At 44.2% G+C, this 21,405-nt stretch overlaps 1 pseudogene; it reads left to right on the forward strand.

Annotated features, from left to right (window-relative positions):
- The first annotated feature begins 19,589 nt into the window (after positions 1-19,589).
- LOC142180081 (uncharacterized) overlaps positions 19,590-21,405 on the forward strand; it is a 140,070-nt pseudogene continuing 138,254 nt past the window's right edge.

Consider the following 21,405-nt stretch of genomic DNA (forward strand, 5'->3'; position numbering starts at 1 on the left):
CTGGACGTGAAACGTCGCTGAACTCCTATAAATACCCCCTCTTCTCTCCATTCTTCACTTTACATCAAACCTTCTACCCTCGTACCCTAAAGATTTCAACACTCTTTAGCACTTTTACCCTCGTTACTCAAGGTCCTTTGCAAAATGTTTTACCCATCTTCTTCTCAAGCCAACAAGCATAATCCTTCAACTTCCTTTCTTTCTTCATATTTTCCAGATTTTACTCCATTTTTACTTTCTAAAAGAATGGCAAAGACTTCCAAAACCGTTCCCCAAAAAGAATCTCCTTCTACTTCGAGGCTGGTCACTGAGGCCGAGGAGACCGTTCCAGGTGTGGCCGTTGATGAACCAGTACCCGAACCCCGCTTGAAAATGTTCGTCCTCGGGGGATGCTCGGTCAATGACGATTTCAAGGTTGAAAAGCCTTCTTCCGTACAGAGTCGGTGTGAGGAGGCCTCGAGATACATCTGCTCAATTATCGAAGAGGTCGTCCCCACGGTCCGGAAAGACTGCAACTGGGCTGACAAAGATATCGTGGTCCCCAACCCTAAAGAGGCCATTACCACCCATGTCTAGGGATATCTAAGTGTTTACACTTATGCCTTTACATTGGGCCCGGTAGATTCGGTCATTTTAGACTTCTGCAAGAGGTACAACGTGTGCCTAGGCGAGATCCATCCATCATTGTGGAGGATCGTGATCCTCCTCCGATTTTTTGTGAACAAAATCGATGGGTGCTCGTTCATCGTCGATCATCTACTCTACTTATACAGTCCCCGAATCTTCCGGGGAGACTGATAAAGCTAGTACGTTGGGCCAGCAAAACTCCATTCTCGAGCATTGATGAGGACAGGGATCGGGGTTGGCAAGGGAGTTTTGTTTGAGTGAGGACCGCCAACCTGGTACCTGCCGAGTGGAAGTCGTTCCCCGAAAGGTGGAATGCAACACGTAACTATTCCCTTTAAGCATTGATTTTATGACGTATTTTCCCTTTTCTCATCGATGCTTGTTATGTTGTAGCCCTTTCTCAGGTTCCGGATGCTATCCCTCGACTCAAGGAGTGGGTCGAGGGAATCGTATCACAGATGCCCTATTCCGAGCGCTCATGGCGCAAAATTTCAAAAGGACATTGGGAGGCCCGTTCCCATGGTAAGGTCTTCTTCCCAAACAAGTCGTAGTGAATCTTTTTATTCTAACATCATGTTCTTATCTCTTGTACTTTCCTTTGCAGGTTTGCCTAAAAACGTCAAGCTTAGGACCTCGGTTGGGGATGAGGATTTGCCCGTTGAGTCTCTTGATTCGGGGCAAGTCGGAGAGAAGAAGAGGAAGAGGGCTCCGAGTTCCCTTAGCTCGGAGAAAAAGAAAACAAGAAGAAGGCTAGTGCGCAAGTCAAAGGAAAACACCAGCTCCCGAGCACCAGCTTCGGACTTGCTTTATCGGCTGAGGGACGAGTTCGAGGGGTAAGAGCCTTTTGTTTTTGTGGCCCATGAGCTGTTGCCCCCCCAAGAGTAGGGGGCTGTGAACCAGAGACCCGTTTGAGGCCGATCTGCCTCAAACCAAGGAGGTCGATGAGGAGATTGGGGTTGAGGCTTCCCAGGATGCGGCTAGTGCCCCGAAGGAGGCACTTGGTGTGATAGACACCACCGATTCACCCTCATTACCGAGTCTATATACAACGAGGCCCAAACTATGAAGGAATGACCGAACTAGAGGGCCCATGGAGCGGACGATCCCCTCCACTGCATTTTTGATGGCGTGGATTTCACCACCACGGAGGACGTCACCGGATTAGGTAACCTAGAGGTACCGAGGAAAAATCCGTCCTCAGGGGCAGGTGGGCTTAATCTAGCCCGAGACTGGTCAACCGGTTCCCTGCACCGAGTGCGGATCCTGATTGGAAGCGGTCTATTATCATCCCCACTCCGGAGGATGCCCGGGTTCTTTCCACCCCCGTAGGGATAGCTAGTTACTGCCAGTGCCTAGTTACGGAGGAAGACCAGGCCAAAATTAATGAGGTAGACTCGCCATGCCTGTTCAACGAAGCACAATAGGCGCTGAACCGGGTAACTCTCGATAATCCCTGATGATTCCAATTTTTCTTCTGATATTTGAACTAATTTTTTGATAACTCTAATATCTTTCCTCGTGTTTGCAGGCCTCAGTGCTCTACCATGAGACCTTCCTTCGGTATCGAGACAAGTTGATCTAGCTAGAGGCAGAAGCCAAAGAGCTTGCTGAGAAGAGAGACACGTACAAACTTCTCAGTGAGCAACGTGAAGGAGAGGCAAAGAGCCTTCGAGCTGAATTGGACGTAGTTGGGAAAGAACACGCCGACCTAGTTGAACAAGTAAAAATCATTGAACTTAGTGACGGCGAGCTAGACACGGTGACTAATGGTCAAAACCCGCAGGTCCAACAGAAGATTTATCGGATCGACCAACTTCGGGCCGAGATGGATATAATCAAGGTCTAGGCCGAAGAGTGGAAAGCAAGATGGACCGCTTTGCCTCAAAAAAGGAGACTTCCCATGCGCAATTGGTCTCGTCGGAGGCCCAACTTTGAGCGACGAGGGAGAAGGTTGAGGCACGTTCCCAGAAAGTTGAGGAGCTTCAGCTTCTGTTGCCGATCGAGAGACCCTCGTCAAGGAGCTTAAAGCGGCCAAGTCGTTGGCTGAAATAATCAATGCCAATGGCGATGAGATGGTGGCCCAGTACAAAGCCGATGCCGAGGCAGCCTAGGACCGCCTGAAAAATGTTGTCAAATATGTAAAGTGGCAGTCCGGAAGGGAGGCCCTCGAGGAGGTTCATGCTCGGGGTTTTGATTTATCGGCCGAGATCGAAAGTTCTAAGGGGCTCGAGGCCGAGGCCAAGAAGTTGGCGTATCCTGAGGACGAAGAAGACTCCAAGTGTTCGGGCGGATACAGGGGCGAAGAAGACCCTGATGGTCCCGGTGATGAGGCGGGCTCCGGTGAAGACCAGGCTGTTTAGGTGCCTTGTAGATTTTTCTTTGTTTTTGCACCTTTGTACTCTTTGTTGAGGCCGTTTGGCCTTTGTAAATATCTTATATATATATATATATATATATATACAAGGCTCCCTTTTCCCTTCGACAGTTTTTAAGCTTGTTTCCTTTCGCTCTTTTCTTTATGATCGTAAAGATATCGAATGCCTTAGAAAGTAATAATTAGGTCTTGTTCGGAGGTTCGAACATGCCTTGTTCTCGATATTAGTTTGCTTAAGACTTGTGGGGGGCTTGGTGTAACCATTAGCTTTTCCCAAAGTACTTAGAATATTTTAGGTTACAATTTGCCGAGGGTAGCCTTTTGAACCTATTTAGAAATTTTGAAGGCCTTATGTTTTGCTTACTAGTCTCATATGTCTCCAAGCTATTCTATGACGGCCGTAGCCTTTCTAGTTCGGGTGTTGCCCAGTGGGCTTGTTACCCCGAGTCATCCGGGTTTACCCAAGACAACTCTCCCCGAATGGGGATGGTCGTAGCCTTTAATGTTCGGGCACTGCCTAATATGGTTTGTGCCTCCAGGCTTCGTTATCCCGGGCGGCAGTCCCCTAGTGAGGCGGCCCTTGGGCTCGACATCTTTAGGGGACCAAATGTAGGAAAGAAGAAATTTTTAAGGGACCAAATATTTATCCGCAAGGTAGAAACTTCCTTTCATTTTTGTGCGTAATATACAAGGTTACATATGTGTACAAGCTTTGTGTCAAGGATCAAGCGGTCTATGTTGGGCAGGGTTTATTTGATTGTTTGGCCCTTATAGTAAGTCCTATCAATCGATCCTAGATTATTCGAGCACAAAGTTTCTTTCCTTGCTAAAATCATTATCCGAGGCTGATGCCCCTCAGTGTTAGAGGTCGATCATAGAGAAACCTCAGATACTGTTGATGTTATACTTAACACCAGTTCATAACCGGTCTTCGATTCTAAGTTAGCACGATCTACTGTTGCCTCATTAAAACCCTTGCCAGAAAACCCATTTGGGACAAAACCTGTTCAAGGGAAAAAGAGTGCAACACGTGCTTTCAGGCCTAAAAATTGTATCATTCTTTGACGGTTACCTGTAAGTGTTAGTCCAAAATGTAAATGAATAAAATAAATGAATAGAGTCGTACCTTAGCAGTAGTATCGTTTCAAGTGAGTTATGTTCCACTTGTTCAGTAGTCGCTCACCGTTCATTGCTCCGCGTTTGTACGATCCTTTTCCAGTGATCTCGATGATTTGATACGGACCTTCCCAGTTCGGCCAGGCTCGTATTCATGGCCTCATTGTTTGACTCTTCAGTCGTATATCGGAATCTGAGACTTGGTTCTCCCTCTTCGATCGGTATTAGAGATTCGACACCGTAAACCAACGAGAATGGGGTGGCCCCTGTACTGGACTTCGAGGTCGTACGGTTTTGCCCATATGACTTTGGACAAGATTTCTTTCCATTTCCCTTTGGCGTCAGTCAATCTCTTTCTGAGGTTTTGGAGTATGGTTTTGTTTGTGGACTCTGCTTGCCCGTTCCCACTAGGGTGATAGGGTGTTAATAGAATCCTTTTGATCCTATTGTCTTCGAAAAACTTTCTTACTTTGCTACCGAAGAATTGCTTCCCATTGTCGCATACGATCTCAGCCGGAATTCCGAACTGGCATATTATGTGGTCCCAGATGAAATCAATGACTTCCTTCTCCCTGATTTTCTCAAATGCCTGGGCTTCCATCCATTTATAAAAATAGTCAATCATAAACAATATAAATTGAGCTTACTGGGTGCCCATGGAAGGGGGCCGATGATGTCCATCCCCCATTTCATGAACGGCTAGGGTGATAGGACAGAATGTAGCAGCTCCCTGGGCTGATGAATCATCGGAGCATGCCTTTGACACCCGTCGCATTTTCGTATGAACTCCTTAGCGTCCTTTTCCATGTTGATCCAGTAGTAGTCGGCTCTGATTATTTTTCGAACTAATGATTCGGTGCTCGAATGATTTTCGTAGGTGCCTTCGTGGAATTCCCTCAGAACATATTCGGTGTCTTCTGGTCCTAGACATATTGCGAGTGGGCCATCGAATGTTCTCTGGAACAGGGTACCGTCTTTTGACAAGTTGAATCGGGTCGCCTTCGTACGCAGAGTCCTCAATTCCTTAGGGTCTGAGGGCAGCTTTCCGGTCTTCAGATACTCTATATATTTGTTTCTCCAGTCCCAAGTTAGGCTTGTTGAGTTTATCTTGGCGTGATCTTCTTCCACTACCGATCTCATGAGTTGTATGACCGCCCCCGAGGTACATGTTGTAGAGTCCACTCCTTGAACCGATATAACGTTACCTGCAGTTTATCCATGTATCTTTGCATTCGCTCATCTCTAACTTCGAATGTCCTATTAACTTGGTTCACCACAAGGAGGGAGTCACACTTAGCTTCGATCACCTCTGCCCCTATGCTTTTGGCCAGTTCGAGACCTACAATCATGGCCTCATACTCGGCCTCGTTGTTAGTCAATTTTATAGTCCTAATAGATTGTCTAACTATATTACCTATTGGTGGCTTCAATACAATGCCAAGTCCAGACCCCTTTACGTTTGAGGCGCCGTCCGTAAAGAGGGTCCATATTTCCAAAGAAGTCCCCGAGTTTAACAACTCTCTCTCGACCTCGGGTATTAGGGCCGGTGTAAAGTCGGCCATGAAGTCTGCCAAAATTTGAGACTTGATGGCGGTTTGGGGCCGATATTCGATATCGTACCCGCTGATCTTAACGACCCATTTGGCTAATCATCCAGAGAGCTCGGGTTTATGCATTATATTTCTCAATGGGTAATTAGTCACAACATATATGGGGTGACATTGAAAGTACGGTTTCAACTTCCTAGAGGCGCTTAACAAAGCGAGCGCCAATTTTTCTAGGTGAGGGTATCTAGTTTCGGCCTCGCCTAGAGTCCTGCTAATATAATGGATCGGAAATTGCGTACCTTCCTCTTCCCGGACCAGGACTCCACTTACCGCTATCTCGGATACTGCTAAGTACAGGTATAGTTGTTCGTCTGTCTTCAGGGTATGAAGCAGAGGTGGGCTCGAGAGATACCGCTTGAGTTCCTCCAAGGCTCGTTCGCACTCCGGGTTCCATAAGAATTTATTCTTTTTCTTCAATAGTGAAAAGAACATGTGACTCTTGTCGGAGGACCTCGAGATGAATCACCCCAAGGCGGCTAGGCGTTCGGTTAACATTTGAACGGCCTTGACGTTGTCAAAAACACTGATATCTTCGATGGCCTTGATCTTATCGGGATTAATCTCGATTTCCCGGTTAGATACCATGAACCCGAGGAATTTCACGGACCCGACCCCGAATGCACATTTCTCTGGGTTTAGCTTCATATTGTATTTCTTCAATATGCTGAAGGTTTCCTGAAAATGTTTCAAATGGTCCTCTGCTTATAGGGACTTGACCAACATATCGTTAATGTAAACCTCCATTGATTTTCCTATTTGTTCTTCGAACATCCGATTTACTAGGCGTTGGTAGGTGGCACCAACATTTTTTAGTTCGAATGGCATCACGTTATAATAGTAGGTGCCGTACTTAGTGATGAAGGAAGTATTTTCCTGATCGCCCGGGTCCATCCGAATTTTGTTGTACCCGGAATAAGCGTCGAGAAAACTAAGGGTCTCGTGGCCGGTCATTACATCGATCATGCGATCGATGTTAGGCAAAGGGAAATAGTCCCTGGGACACACCTTATTCAAGTCTTTATAGTCTACACACAATCTTAATTTGTTTCCCTTTTAGGGACTACTACTACGTTTGCTAACCAGTCCGGGTACTTAACCTCCCAGATGGACCCTATTTTAAGGAGTTTAGATACCTCGTCCTTGATGAACGCATGCTTGACCTCGAACTGGGGTCTCGTCTTCTGCTTGACCGAGTGGATCTTTGGGTCCAAGCTTAGCCTGTGAGTGGTTATTTTCGGCGGGATCCCTGTCATTTCAAGGTGGGACCAAGCGAAAAATTCTATGTTAGCTATAAGGAATTGAATGAGTTTTCTCCTTAGCTCGGGACTCAACCCCGTGCCCAGGTATACCTTTTGATCGGGCAAGTACTCGATCAGTACGACTTGCTTCAGTTCCTCGACTGTCGATTTGGTAGCATCGGAATTGTCGGGGGATATAAAAGACCTGGGAACCCCGTAATCGTCGTCTTCATCATTCCTCTGCTTCTCCTGTTGGGTCGGGGCCAGTGTAGGTAATTGCTATTTGGATTCTTACTTGGCAGCTGAACCTAGACCTTTTGTCTTGGCTCACGATCAATGTCTCTTTTGGGTCTGTCACTGGCTCAGATAAGATAAACAGACCTGGAAGGGGCTCCGAGCTGATCATCTTCAACTCTAATTTTTGACTGATATCGGTTATGCACATCGGCCCAAGTTACAGATAGATATTCTACCAGATTTTGCTTCAACTATTGTGAAGCCAACGGGCTTCGAGTATTGAGTCCTTGGGTAAATGCCTGAACGGTCCAATCATCTGCAGGTCGATCCGTTCCATCAAAAACGGGACACGAATTCTTTGAGCATCTCATTATCCATCCGTTTCACTTTGGAAAGGTCCGACTTCCTGGTCTCGACCTTGATAGCCCCGGCGTGTGCTTTTATGAAGGAATCCGCAGGCATACCAAATGAGTCAATAGAGATAGGAGGTAGGTTGTGATACCATATCATAGCTCCTTTTGACAAAGTCTCTCCGAATTCTTTCAGCAAGACATATTCGATCTCATCATCTTCTAAGTCATTCCCCTTGATGGCACACATGTATGAGGTCACATGTTCATTTGGGTCAGTTGTCCCATTGTACTTAGGAATTTCAGGCATGCAGAACTTGTTAGGGATCGGCTTCGGGGATACGCTCGAAGGGAAGGGTTTCTGAACAAATATCTTGGAAACTAGGCCTTTCAATATCGGTGGCGCTCCGGGGATTTGGTCGACCTTGGAGTTGTAAGTCTCCATCTTCTTGTCGTTAGCTTCAATTTTCTTTTCTCCCGTTTCCACCTGCTTTTTCAATTCCTCGATAATCTTTATTATTTCGGGGTTGGTTCCGGGTTCAACTTCATTTGGCCTATCTGCGGCTGGTTCATTTCTCCGAGTGTTTCCCCGGGATGATTCGGGCTCAACTCTACTAGGAGCGCGGCTTCGGTTCTACAGTTGGACTATCGCTGCCTACTGAGCCTGCAATATTTCGAAGATCACCCGCAAGCTGATCCCATCTCCCTCACCGTCACGAGCATTTTGAGCTACTAACCGGACTCCCCCACGGATGTTGTTCTCAGGATCGGTGGGCAAATTTGTATTGATGGCCACATGTGAGCTAGCACTGATCGGGTCCGCGACCAGAATTCTATTGGGATTGGCGGGGGGCACCTCGTTACCGGGTGCTATATTATTGTTCTTGCCATGGTAGCTAGACTCAACATCCGTGTTTAGAGGGGCAGATTGGGAGTTCGACATTTTAGCGCTGACCTGAAATCAAAGGCACTTCAAAGAGCAAGTGTAAAGTGACTTGAAATTCATATCAAATCGCCACTATTATCCTTAGCCCCACGGTGGGCGCCAAACTGTTTACCCTCAAAATCGAATAACAATTAAATTTATAAGTGGTTTTAAAGATATGCGGATTAATTCGATACAAAGTGATAAATGAAGTTACTATAGAACAAACAAAGATAGAATAAATTCAAACGGCACGAGGAGGATTGTTCTAGCCTTATTGAAATATTTGCCCCCGAGCCGGGCTTGCCTCGGCCAGCACCAATGAAAAAGAGAAAAGAGCTAGTGATAGAGAAAATAATGATATATTGCTTTGGTATGCGTGTTACAATGCCTTTAATGAATTATCAGACCCCCTTTATATAGTAGGGGAATCCTATTCTAGGTACAACTCTATAAAAGGTAAAAATCCTCCGATTAACTGATTGTCGGTTCTTCATTGATATGTGCAGAGATCCCCGTCGTGATATTCGGCTGGTCATGGATATTACGGACTTCCGTTGGCTGTGCCCGATTGTCTGACAATGTTCTTCGAAGTCGTTCAAGGCTAAGACCAAATACGAACCGTGACTCCAATATTCTCGAGGGTGGGCGTCTCCCCCCCTCCCGGATTCTTACTTGATAAGACCCTTGCCTCAATCTCGTTCCCCTGTCATCATGTCTCGAGCTTGGCTTATTTTATCGAAGACTGGGATGTACCATGAGCCCGGTTTTGCCCGTATTCAATACTCTCTTTCTCTTTCAATTCGGTGAAATTTAATATCTAATTTGGAAATACATATGCAGTCCCTTAAACTTATCTATTTTTTTTTCATATATAAGTATGAACTAAGAGTTGTTTCTATTGAACACTTGAACTCAAGTAAATCTGCGTCTGACACAAAATTCCTTGGAGGCTACAGGAAGAGATTTCACAAATACAAGCCAAAGTCCAATGACAATCCGTCAAAGTCAAGCACTATTTTAGGGAAGGCAATGGGGTCGCAGACCTACTGTTGAAACATGCCACTACTATCACTGTAAAACAAAATTACTTGAATGAAGATAACCTTCCTAATGATGTGAGAGGAATCCACTCAAAATATATATCTAATTCTCCTAAACACAAAGGAAAAGAAAAAGAAAAAGAAAAAGAATGAACTTCAGAGTGTTTCATATCGTCACATGGTAACAATGAGTTTCTGGAAACATGAGAAACAATAATTCTATGGTGGAATTCTCAATCAAGTACATATCTAACTCTCGCAAGTAGTTGTCCCATGAATTCTAATAACTAAAACCCACCCAATCATATTGTATACGGTTAAAACCGAGTTTGCCCGATTTTACTGTTTGACCGAGACCGGGAGTTTGCATCAAAGGACGACTCCGAAGTAGATCGGATCGAGGCACGAAGATAAGGTACCGAGATCGGGATTCGAGGCACCTTCCAAGATCGAGGCCGACAGCAATCGAGACAGAACGAGACAGGTATTGAGTAATACCGAAGATTGCGTAATATTGGAAAAGCAAGATATCCGCGACCGATCGAAGATCATGGCGGAAATCTCGGAACGGAACGAATCAAGAACGGTTGTTTAGTTAATCATGGGATTTTCCTTCTGTAATTAGAATTGTACCATATATAAAATTTCTCTACTATATAAAGGGGAGTTCTAACCATTTGTAGCTACGACTGATAACAAAGCAATATAATTTTCTTCCTCGCTCACACTCTTGTTCTTCAGCTTATTGTGTTCTTATTGTCCTTGCATCAATCAATTCGAGGATACTTTAACTCAAGTGTTGAGGGCTACTCAAATACTGGTTTGATTTACTTTATTGTATAATTCTATCTTTAAACTTCACATTTATCAATTAGTATTAAGTGAAATCACGTGTCCTTAAATCCACTTTAGTAGTTTAATTGTTATCCAATTTTGAGGGTAAACAGTTTGGCGCCCACCGTGGGGCTAAGTATAATAGTGATTGCTTAACACTGATTCCGATAAGACACACTACTTTACGCTTGTTCTTGTAAGTGTTTTTGTTTTCAGGAAAAAGCATGTCAAACTCACAAACAACACCCACACACGGTAACAACAGTTTTGGATTTCATAGGGAAAACGACAATATAGTTGTCCTAGAAATCGAGGTGCCTCGGGCTGATCTCGAGGGAGTACCAATTGCAAACCCCATCGACATCAGTTCACATATCGCGCTAAATACAAATTTGGGCGCTGATCCCGAATGTAGCATATGCAGGGAAGGTCGATCTGGTGGTCGAAGTACGCATGGCGGAGGAGATTGTGGAGTTAGCCTCCAATTGATATTTTAGATGTTACAGGCTCAACAAGCCGTTATAGCATAATTACAAAATCAAAATCGAGCGCCGAGTGGGGTAGAACCTGAAGTCGTTCACAGGACCGAGCCAGTGTCGGAAATGTCAAATGCCAATGAATCGGGGACTGACCCCGTCATTATGAAAATGTTCGAGGAGCTCACTAAACGAATTGAAACGGGAGAAAAGAAAATTGAGGCAAATAACAAGAAAGTTGAAATATATAACTCCCCGGTTGATCTAATACCGGGGGCACCGCCAATTTTGAAAGGTATGGACTCGAAGAAGTTCGTGTAGAAGCCGTTCCCCCCGTGTGCGGCTCTGAAACCCATTCAGAAGAAATTCCACATGCCGAAAATCCCCAAGTACAATGGGACCACCGATCCAAATGAGCATGTCACCTCCTATACATGTGCGATAAAAGGAAATGATTTAGAAGATGATGAGATCGAATCGGTTCTACTAAAGAAGTTTGGAGAAACTCTATCGAAGGGGGCAATGATATGGTATCACAATCTGCCACCTAATTCTATCGATTCCTTCGCCATGCTTGGAGACTTTTTTGTAAAGGCACACGCCGGAGCAATAAAGGTTGCGACTAGGAAGTCGGACCTCTTCAAGGTAAAATAGAAAGATAACGAAATGTTAAGGAAGTTCGTATCTCGGTTTCAGATTCGAACTCTCGAACAAATCCTTTATTTTTTGTTAAGGCACAACATCAAGGTTGGAACGATCGAAGTTCGGTGGCCTCACGACAGCTAAAGCAGAATTTAATTGAATACCCGGCGGTAACCTGGGCCAATGTACATAATCGATACAAGTCAAAGATCAGGGTCGAGGATGATCAATTAGGGACTCCTTCCGGTTCCGCTTATCCGATCAGGCCCATTGGAAGAACTCAGAGAGATATCGACAGAGAACCTCGGTCGAACAGAGACCGATATCAGCCATACAATACAAATCGTAGAAACAGCAGTTTGGGATGCAATCCCATCTGAAATGATCGAAGGAACGATTGAGGACAGAGCTCTCGAGGGCTCATGAGAAAAAACAATTTTGATAAACGTGTCGATCCCACAGAGGCACCAAGATTATCAGAATACAACTTCAGCATCGACGCGTCAGCTATTGGGAGAATCAACGATACTAGATGGCCCATGCCCCTAAAGACCGATCCATCCCAAAGGAACCCTTATCAAATATGTAAATACCATGGTACGCATGGTCACAGAACCGAAGACTGTAGACAACTAAGGGAGGAGGTAGCCCGTCTATTCAACGAGGGTCATCTTCGAGAGTTCTTGAGCGACCGAGCTAAAAATCATTTTAGAGACAAGGATGCAGACAGAAAAAATGAGCAGGAAGAACCACAGCACGTGATTCACATGATCGTTGGTGGGATCGATATTCCACAAGAGCATGTTTTCAAACGCACTAAAGTATTGATCACCAGGGAAAAACGAACTCGAGACTATACACCAGAAGTCACTTTATCATTCAACGATGAGGAAGCAGAAGGAATCTCACAACCCCACAATGATGCATTGGTAATCTCTATCATTGTGAATAAAATTCAGGTTAAACGTGTTTTAATTGTTCCAGGAAGCTCGACCAATATTATTCGATCGAGGGTTGTGGAGCAGCTCGGCTTGCAAGACTAGATTGTGCCCGCAGCTCGAGTTCTCAATGGTTTCAACATGGAAAGCGAAACAACTAAAGGAGAAATCATTTTACCAGTAAATATAGCTGGGACTATTCAAGAGACCAAGTTCCACGTGATCGAAGATGACATGAGATACAACGCCCTGTTCGAAAGACCCTGGATTCACAATATGAGGGTAGTTCCTCCCAACACCGGATGGAGTAAAAAAGGTATATGGGGAACAACACGCTGCCAAAGATATTTTTGCGGTCGACGAAGTGATACCGGTATCTGCACTTTCGTCAACAAAAAGATCGAAATCCAAAGGAAAACAGGAAGCTAAATAGCAACCACAACTACCAGCCTTGACTCAATCGGAGGAGTAGGGAACGGACGAGGACAATGACTATTGGATCTCTCGATCCTTCATAATCCCCGAGGATTCCGATGCCACCAAATCAACGGTCGAGGAGCTGGAGCAGGTCATACTGATCGGGCATCTACGCGATCGAAAGGTATACCTAGGAACGGGGTTAACCCCCGAGCTCAGGGATAAAATCGTTAAATTTCTTTTCAATAATATGGATTGTTTTGCTTGGTCCTACTTAGATATGATAGGGATCCCCCCGAAAATCGCTACACATCGACTGAGCTTATACCCGAGGTTACGCCCAGTAAAACAAAAGAGAAGACCTCAGTCCGAGGTAAAACACGCATTCATCAAGGACGAGGTAACCAAACTTCTCAAGATAGGATCCATTAGGGAGGTAAAATATCCCGAATGGTTAGCAAACATAGTCGTAGTCCCTAAAAAGTCAAATAAACTTAGGATGTGCATAGATTATAAAGATTTGAACAAAGCATGTCCTAAAGACTCTTTTCCTCTGCCGAATATCGATCACATGATCGATGCCACGGCCTGCCACGAGATCCTTAGTTTTCTCGATGCCTACTCTGAGTACAATCAAATACAAATGAACCCGGAGGATCGGGAAAAGACTTCGTTCATCACTAAGTATGGTACCTTTTGTTATAATGTAATGCCGTTTGGACTAAAAAATGCTGGTGCCACTTATCAACGCCTAGTAAATCGAATATTCGAAGAATAAATAGGTAAGTTAATGGAAGTTTATATTTACGATATGCTAGTTAAGTCCCTGCGAGCAGAGGACCATTTGACACATTTGCAGGAGACTTTCGATATACTAAAGAAAATACAACATGAAACTCAACCCGGAGAAGTGTGCATTCGGGGTCGGCTCAGGCAAGTTCCTCGGCTTTATAGTATCAAATCGGGGTATCGAAATCAACCCCGATAAGATCAAGGTGATCGAAGACATCACAGACGTGGATAATGTTAAAGCTGTACAAAGATTAACAGGGTGCATAGCCGCCCTAGGCTGATTCATCTCAAAGTCTTCAGATAGAAGTCACAAGTTCTTCTCGCTGCTCAAAAAGAAGAACAATTTTGAATGGACCCCGGAATGCCAACAAGCGTTGGAAGTATTAAAGCGGTACCTCTCGAGCCCGCCGCTGCTTCATACTCCAAAAGCAGATGAGCAACTCTACTTGTACTTAGCAGTCTCGGAAATCGCGGTATATGGAGTCCTAGTTCGAGAAGAGCAAGGTATGCAATTTCCTGTTTACTATGTTAGTCGAACTCTAGGCGAGGCCGAGACTCGGTACCCACACTTAGAAAAGTTGGCGCTTGCCTTATTAAGCGCCTCTAGGAAATTAATACCATATTTTCAATGTCACCCAATTTGTGTAGTGACCACTTATCCTCTTCGCAATATTTTGCATAAGCCTGAACTCTCGGGCCGATTCGCCAAATGGGCCGTCAAAATAAGCGGGTACGATATCGAGTATCAACCCCAAACGACCATCAAGTCTCAAATCATAGCAGATTTCATGGCCGATTTTACGCCAGCCCTCGTACCTGAGGTCGAAAAAGAACTATTATTAAAATCAGGTACATCATTAGGGGTGTGGACCCTATTCACAGACGACGCTTTGAATGTGAAGGGTTCCGGGCTAGGCATCGTTTTGAAGCCGCCCACCAGCAATACAATTAGACAGTCTATCAAAACTTCCAAGTTAACTAACAATGAGGCCGAGTATGAGGCCATGATTACAGGTCTCGTGCTAGCTAAGAGTTTGGGAGCAGAGGTCATCGAAGCCAAATGTGACTCCTTACTTGTGGTAAACCAAGTCAACGGAACCTTCGAGGTTCGGGATGATCGAATGCACAGATACCTGGGTAAATTACAAGTGACATTACATCTGTTTCAAGAATGGAACCTACGGCATATACCTCGAGAGCAAAACAGCGAAGCCGATGCCCTCACAAATTTGGGCTCATCAGTTGAAGATGACGAAATTAGCGCGGGGACTATCGTGCAACTTTCGAGGTCAGTTATCAAAGAAGGCCACACCGAAATAAACTCCACAAGTCTGACCTGGGATTGGAGGAATAAATATATCGAGTACCTAAAGAACGGAAAGCTTTCCGTCGGATCCTAGGGAATCAAGGACTCTACGTACGAAATTCGCACGATTCACATTGACCGAAGATGGAACACTATATAGAAGGATGGTCGATGGACCATTGGCGATATGTTTGGGTCCTGGAGACACCGACTACGCCTTACGGGAAATTCATGAGGGAACTTGCGGAAATCATTCTAGTGCCGAATCATTGGTTCACAAAGTCATCAGAGCAGGATACTATTGGGGCTATATGGAAAAAAGATACAAAGGAATTCGTTCGAAAGTGCGACAAGTATCAAAGATATGCGCCGATGATCCACCAACCCGGGGAGCAACTCCATTCGGTCCTATCCCCATGGCCGTTCATGAAATAGGGAATGGATATCGTCGGTCCTCTACCATCGGCCCCACGTAAAGCTAAATTCATTTTATTTATGACTAACTATTTCTCTAAATGGGTTGAAGCACAGGCCTTCGAAAAATTCAGGGAAAAAGAAGTTATCGACTTCATCTGGGACCACATTATATATCGATTCGGAATGACTGCCAAGATCGTATGCGATAATGGAAAGCAATTCATCAGCAGCAAAGTAACAAAGTTTCTTGAAGATCATAAAATCTAAAGGATCTTGTCAACGCCATATCACCCCAGCGGGAACGGACAGGCAGAATCAACGAACAAAACCATCATTCAAAATCTAAAGAAAAGGTTGAACGATGCAAAGGGAAAATGGAGAGAAATGTTGCCCGAGGTCCTATGAGCGTATCGAACAATGTCAAAATCCAGTACGGGGTCAACACCGTTCTCTTTAATATATGGTGCCGAAGCTCTAATCCCGGTCGAAGTCGGGGAACCTAGCGTCAAGTTTTGATATGCAACAGAAGAGTCGAATAATGAGGCTATGAATACAAGTCTTGATTTTCTAGATGAAAAAAGTGAAAGTGCCCTCGTTCGAATGGCCGCACAGAAGCAACGGATCGAAAGGTACTACAACCGAAGAGCCAATTTTTGACATTTTAGAACAGGGGACTTAGTATTGAGAAAAGTCACCCTCAATACTCGAGACGCAAATAAAGGAAAACTCGGCCAAAATTGGGAGGGACCGTATCAGATCCTCGATATCGTCGAAAAAGGATCTTACTAACTCGGCACGATGAACGACGAACAATTGTCAAATAATTGGAACGTGTCACTCCTCAAACGATATTACTGCTAAGGTACAACCTTCTCCATTTTCATTTATATTTTATACTAACCATTTGCAAGTGTTTAATCGAAGACATCAAAGGATCCTTCAAACTCAGTCCCTAGGTCTGAAAGCACGTGTTGCACTCTTTTTCCCTTAGACCGGTTTTTATCCCAAATGGGTTTTTCTGGCGAGGTTTTCAAAGAGGGAACCATGGTTCGTGCTAACTTAGAGCAATTCAATAGTATCCGAGGCTCCTTTACAATCAACCTCGAATACTGGGGGGCATCACCCTCAGATAGTTACAAGGAAAATACTTCGTGTCGACAGGGTCTCGATAGGTAAATTTTATAGAGGACCAAACAGTCAAATGAACCGTGTCCGTGTAGATTACTCGAGCCTTAATGGCAAAACATGTACGCATGTATAATTTATTAGAAGAAGTATTTTTCCTTACCAGATACCCCATGTTTTAAAATTTATACTTTGCAATCTCATACTTATGATCTATGGTGGGAACTGGCTTAAGGGCCGATCACAATTGAAGTTCAAACAATTTATCTGATACTCGGGAACTACCGTCCAAAAAATCGACATGATCGAATTACTAAACCTCGAGATCGTAATACCTTAAAAAGGCAATCCTCGATTTTATAGGCCACGGCCACCCTACTCGGGGACTGATACTTCGAACAAGTTCGAAGTATAACAGGGGAACAAGCCCAAAAGGTGAATCCCAAGTTAAATTACGGCCAAATCAACACAGTTCAGAGACATCTCATTTATGGAGGTTTGACGGCGACAGAAATGACATAAAGAAAAAAGAACCTAGATGACAAAATGGCATAAAAAATAGAGAATAATCCCGTCATTTAGAAAAATTCACAAAATGTAACAAAGATCAGAAAATATGGGGAAGAAGAAGACCAGTGGCCGGCAACAGGGGAGGTAGTCTACGACCAAGAATATAAAAAGGGGGAGATTCTTTTAAAAAATTATAAAGAGAGATTATTTTTTTAATTTCTAGGTGGCACATATTGATTCACCCTATTGCCATGTCATAGCGTGTGAGAATCACGCATTTTGTTTTGCTAGAGATTTTCAGTTAGGTGTCTAATAGGCATCCATCGAATTGGGTTTAGGTATTCAATTGGAATAACCCTTAATTTAGGTTTGTAAATGAAAAAAATGGGCTAGTTTAAGGGGTCGCGGATGTATTCAGCAAATTTATATAAGATGTAACGCTAAAAAATTTGAAAGAAAGAATGATATATATATATATATTTTTCCGTAAAATGGTACAGTTGAATTTATACGTAGTTTCTAGGCAAGTGAACTAATTTGATCTTGAAATAATGCAATAATTGAAGAATGTACAATACTTAGCCTTAAAATGTAGATGAAACAGCAGAGATGACAGTTCCGGAAATAAGGTTTCCGGGCACAACTATGATGAGATCAAAAAGTGGGAAAGTAAGATTGTATTAAGCTTTGTGTAAAATGTATTGTAAGTTTAGCCAGAAAATTCGTGTCCTTTACAATGATAACTGGGGCTCACTATTTATAGTTGTGTCTAGGGAAGGAGGTCCTAGGATCGTTTCCTTCTTTAATGTCAATTATGAGGGTCATTGATGAAGATATAACGGTGAACATAAATGCCAAATTCTCTGTAACGGGTCGTCGCTCTTAATACTGCAGAATATTCCTTATTAAATGCTACCGGGGGGAGAGCATACACCTTTATGAACATTATCCCTTCCGGTGACAAGCGCAATGGCTGCGTTCGGTCTTCAGCCATCCCCGTTTTGGGTTCCACGTGTCTTTCCTTTAGATGACCACGTGTCATATCATATTTCACCCTATATAGATAGTCCCCCTGCTTTCCGATGACATAACTTTGTGTTACCGGAAAGTTGGTAGAAACACTCTTTTGGCGGGAATTACTATAAGTCCCTCTGAAGGCTTCTGGAGGTTGATTAGACGCACGTCTCTCCACATTTAATCCCCCGAACACGCGTCATCCCACGATTCAGCACAGCTTTTGTCGATTGTTGAGGTAATCATGGCCATGAATTTAGCCGCCAAAATATTACTTATACGCATCATTCTTTTCCTTTGCACTTCATAATTTCTCGAGCTTTTGATTTGTATCTTTGCTTTCCATCCTTTCTCTAATTCTCTTCAAACAAAATCCTTTTCCTTCTTCTTATTCAACGGCTAATTCCTCCAAGCATGCCGGTTCTTCAAAGAATAAGAACAAAGCTGAGGACTCTGCTCCTCCAACCATGAGTTCCATCATCCCAAGAAGACTTAGTACCACAAAGGACTTTGAAGAGAAATTCCCTACTGCTAACCCTTGTACATGGGCTGTTAGTAGGTACCCTTCTTCCATTCGTCCTTCCAGTATTCCTGCTGTGAAGGAAGACTGCCACTGCCATGAGTTGGATATCATTGCTCCTGATCTATCAGAGCGAGTGACCCTTCCCAAGGAAGGTTTTACATACTTTTACACGTATCCCTTTACTTTGGGTGCGTTTTCTTTGAGTGGAGAGCTTGATTCTGTGATTGTGGAGTTTTGCCTTTGCTACCAGGTGTGTTTGGCATAGGAAAGTCCTTCAGTGTGGAGGACGGTCGCTTGCCTTCGACGCTTGTGCTAGGAGACTGGAGAAGAGCTAACATTAACTCGTATGATGAATCTCTACTACCCAAATTTTTTTTGTGATGGTATGATAAACCTCTGTAAACGTGGTCACCATGATCTGTTGACTAGCATGGATGATGATAACGACCGTGGGTCGACGGAATGGTTTATTGCAGTTGCCACCAATAATATCATTACGATAATGGCTTCATCCTATCCGGCCGCTTGGAACCGCACTCGTAAGATCTTTATTTAATATATTTTATTTCAATCTATATTCTTATATGGCCATATCGACTCTTCACCCTTCGCATGTTTCAGCAACTCGATGGATCCCACCGGTGATGGAAGGCTTGCACCGGTGGATTCAGAAGATCTTGGACGTCACGATGCCCGAAACTCGTTTGTGGAAAGAACTGGCCCTTCAATACGGGTGGAAGGCCAAAAATCATGGTAATTTTAACTTACCTTGCTTCCATTTCTTTTTTATATATGGAGAACCTGATCGAACCCTTCTGACTTGTTCCCAAAATTAGGTCTACATGCGGGCTCTGTTGATGTCCCTGAGGATGACGTCTTGGTTGATCCCGCTGATGCAGCGAGGCTGCTTCAGGAGGCACTTACTCGAACAATTATCTTCAGGCATGTTTCGGGCGCAAACACTTCTTCACTGAGTCCCCGGCAGGAGGATAAACAACTGAAGAGAAGACGTTCTTCCATGGACGGGTAAAAGAATAAAAGGGCAAAGATTGATACCCCCGAGTCATCTCTGATGGAGATGGTGACTGGTCCTCCTTCTGTACCGGTCATAGACACTGTGATGGTTGATGATGATAAAGAATCTAGTGATGAGGGAGCTTCTCTACATAGAAGGCAACGATACTCATCATCTCAAAATGATGCTCGACCTGTTGAGACAGTTACACCAACCGAGGACGATGTCTCGACACTTTGGGGAGAATTCTATTTGGTAGAAAATACCAACTCCCATTTTTGGGCACCAAGTGTTGTGTCCGGTACTGCGGGGCTGAGTACCGGATCCCTGCCGTCTTTGGTTGGCGAGCATCCATCCACCAGCACTGCATTTGATGCAACTGCTTCTCACCCTTCAACTCTATCAGCTTCATCTCCACCTTCACCAATACCAGCAACTGCTACATCATTTCCACCTTCATCCACTCTTCCACCAGTAACTGCTACATCATCTCCGCCGGTCGCACCTGACAATGGAGAGGGTGTTCCTCTTCCCCAGTCCCCAGTTCATGGGAAGTTGGGGAAAAATTATGCTGCCCCTTACGAAGATCCACAAAAGAGGAGGAATGTTATCCTTTCGGTCTCTACCTGGTGCAACCTGCTCTCCCGGCCGGTGGAGCTTGCTAACTATCTCAAGCCTTTGGCTTCAGAGAAAGACTGGGAAAAGATTCAAGAACTCTCAGGGGAGTGTTTGTTGAACAATGCCATACACAATGCCGCAGCGGTGCGTTCCTTTCTTCCTTTGTTATTTCTTCTACTTTTGTATGAATGTATTCTAAGTTTTACTTCTTCTTTTTTTGTAGGCCAACTTTCTTGCTTCTTAGGGCCTTCAGAGGTTGATTCGCGAGAAGGAGGAACTTACTTCTGAAGGGAATCTGATTTTGGTGGAACGGGACCAAACTGTTCTTCGCCTCTCGGAACTGAAAACCAAAGCTACTGAGGCCGTTATTTTACAGGCTCGTTTGCAGCAAAGCGAGCTAGAAGTGGTAACCCTTAGCCAAGAAATTGGCCCGCTCAGGGTTAGATTTGATGAAGCCAAGGCCAAATGGGATGAAGTCCAGGACGTCATTCTTGCTGCAACCGAGCGCGAGGCTGCTACTGCCGAAAAAGTGACTGACTTAGAAGCGACCTTGAACTCCAAAATTGAAGAGCTTGCTGTTGTGAGTGCGAAACATGCCCAGTTAGAAGAGAATACAAGAAAACTATCGAGCACAGGCTCTTTAGTTCTACCGTTCGTGACCTTGATATTAGCCTTAGATCTGTTACGCCCGCTCGGGAAATCCTTTATGCCAAGGTTACCCAACTCAAAGAAGAACTTAAGAGCCGAGCGGCTTCCCTCATTGTTGAAAAAACTTATGCCATGTACAACATAAGATGAAAAACCTTGGAAAAAGCCAAAGCAGGTATCATTGACTATGATTTTGAAATTGCTAAGGTCCGAGAGCTTGAGTTGGCTACTAAAAATGGACTCCCGACGCAGTCTGATGCTCCTGGATCTTATGGATTCAGTTTTGAGTTTTTCGAGAACTGAAGATTAATCAGAGAGAGATGATGCTGAAAACTAGACTGGGAAAAATGTTGAGCCATCGGTTGACCCACCTACCTCTCCCGGGGATGCGTACACTTCTGTTCCTCCTGGTTCCGGAGACACTGCAGTTTAGCTTTTCTTTTCTTTTTCCCATTTTGTACTTTTACCGTTTTGGCATGTTCTTGTAAATAAAGACATATTTTTGCCTAAGGATTGTTTGAGTCTTACTTTCGTTTGAATATACATGCATGTCTTTAACCTTTGCGTTTGCTTAAGAATTTTGCGCACTTGTTTTTGTTCGTGCTTTACTATG

Source organism: Nicotiana tabacum, chromosome 4 (genome assembly GCF_000715075.1).
Source record: "Nicotiana tabacum cultivar K326 chromosome 4, ASM71507v2, whole genome shotgun sequence".
NCBI classification, from domain to species: domain Eukaryota; kingdom Viridiplantae; phylum Streptophyta; class Magnoliopsida; order Solanales; family Solanaceae; genus Nicotiana; species Nicotiana tabacum.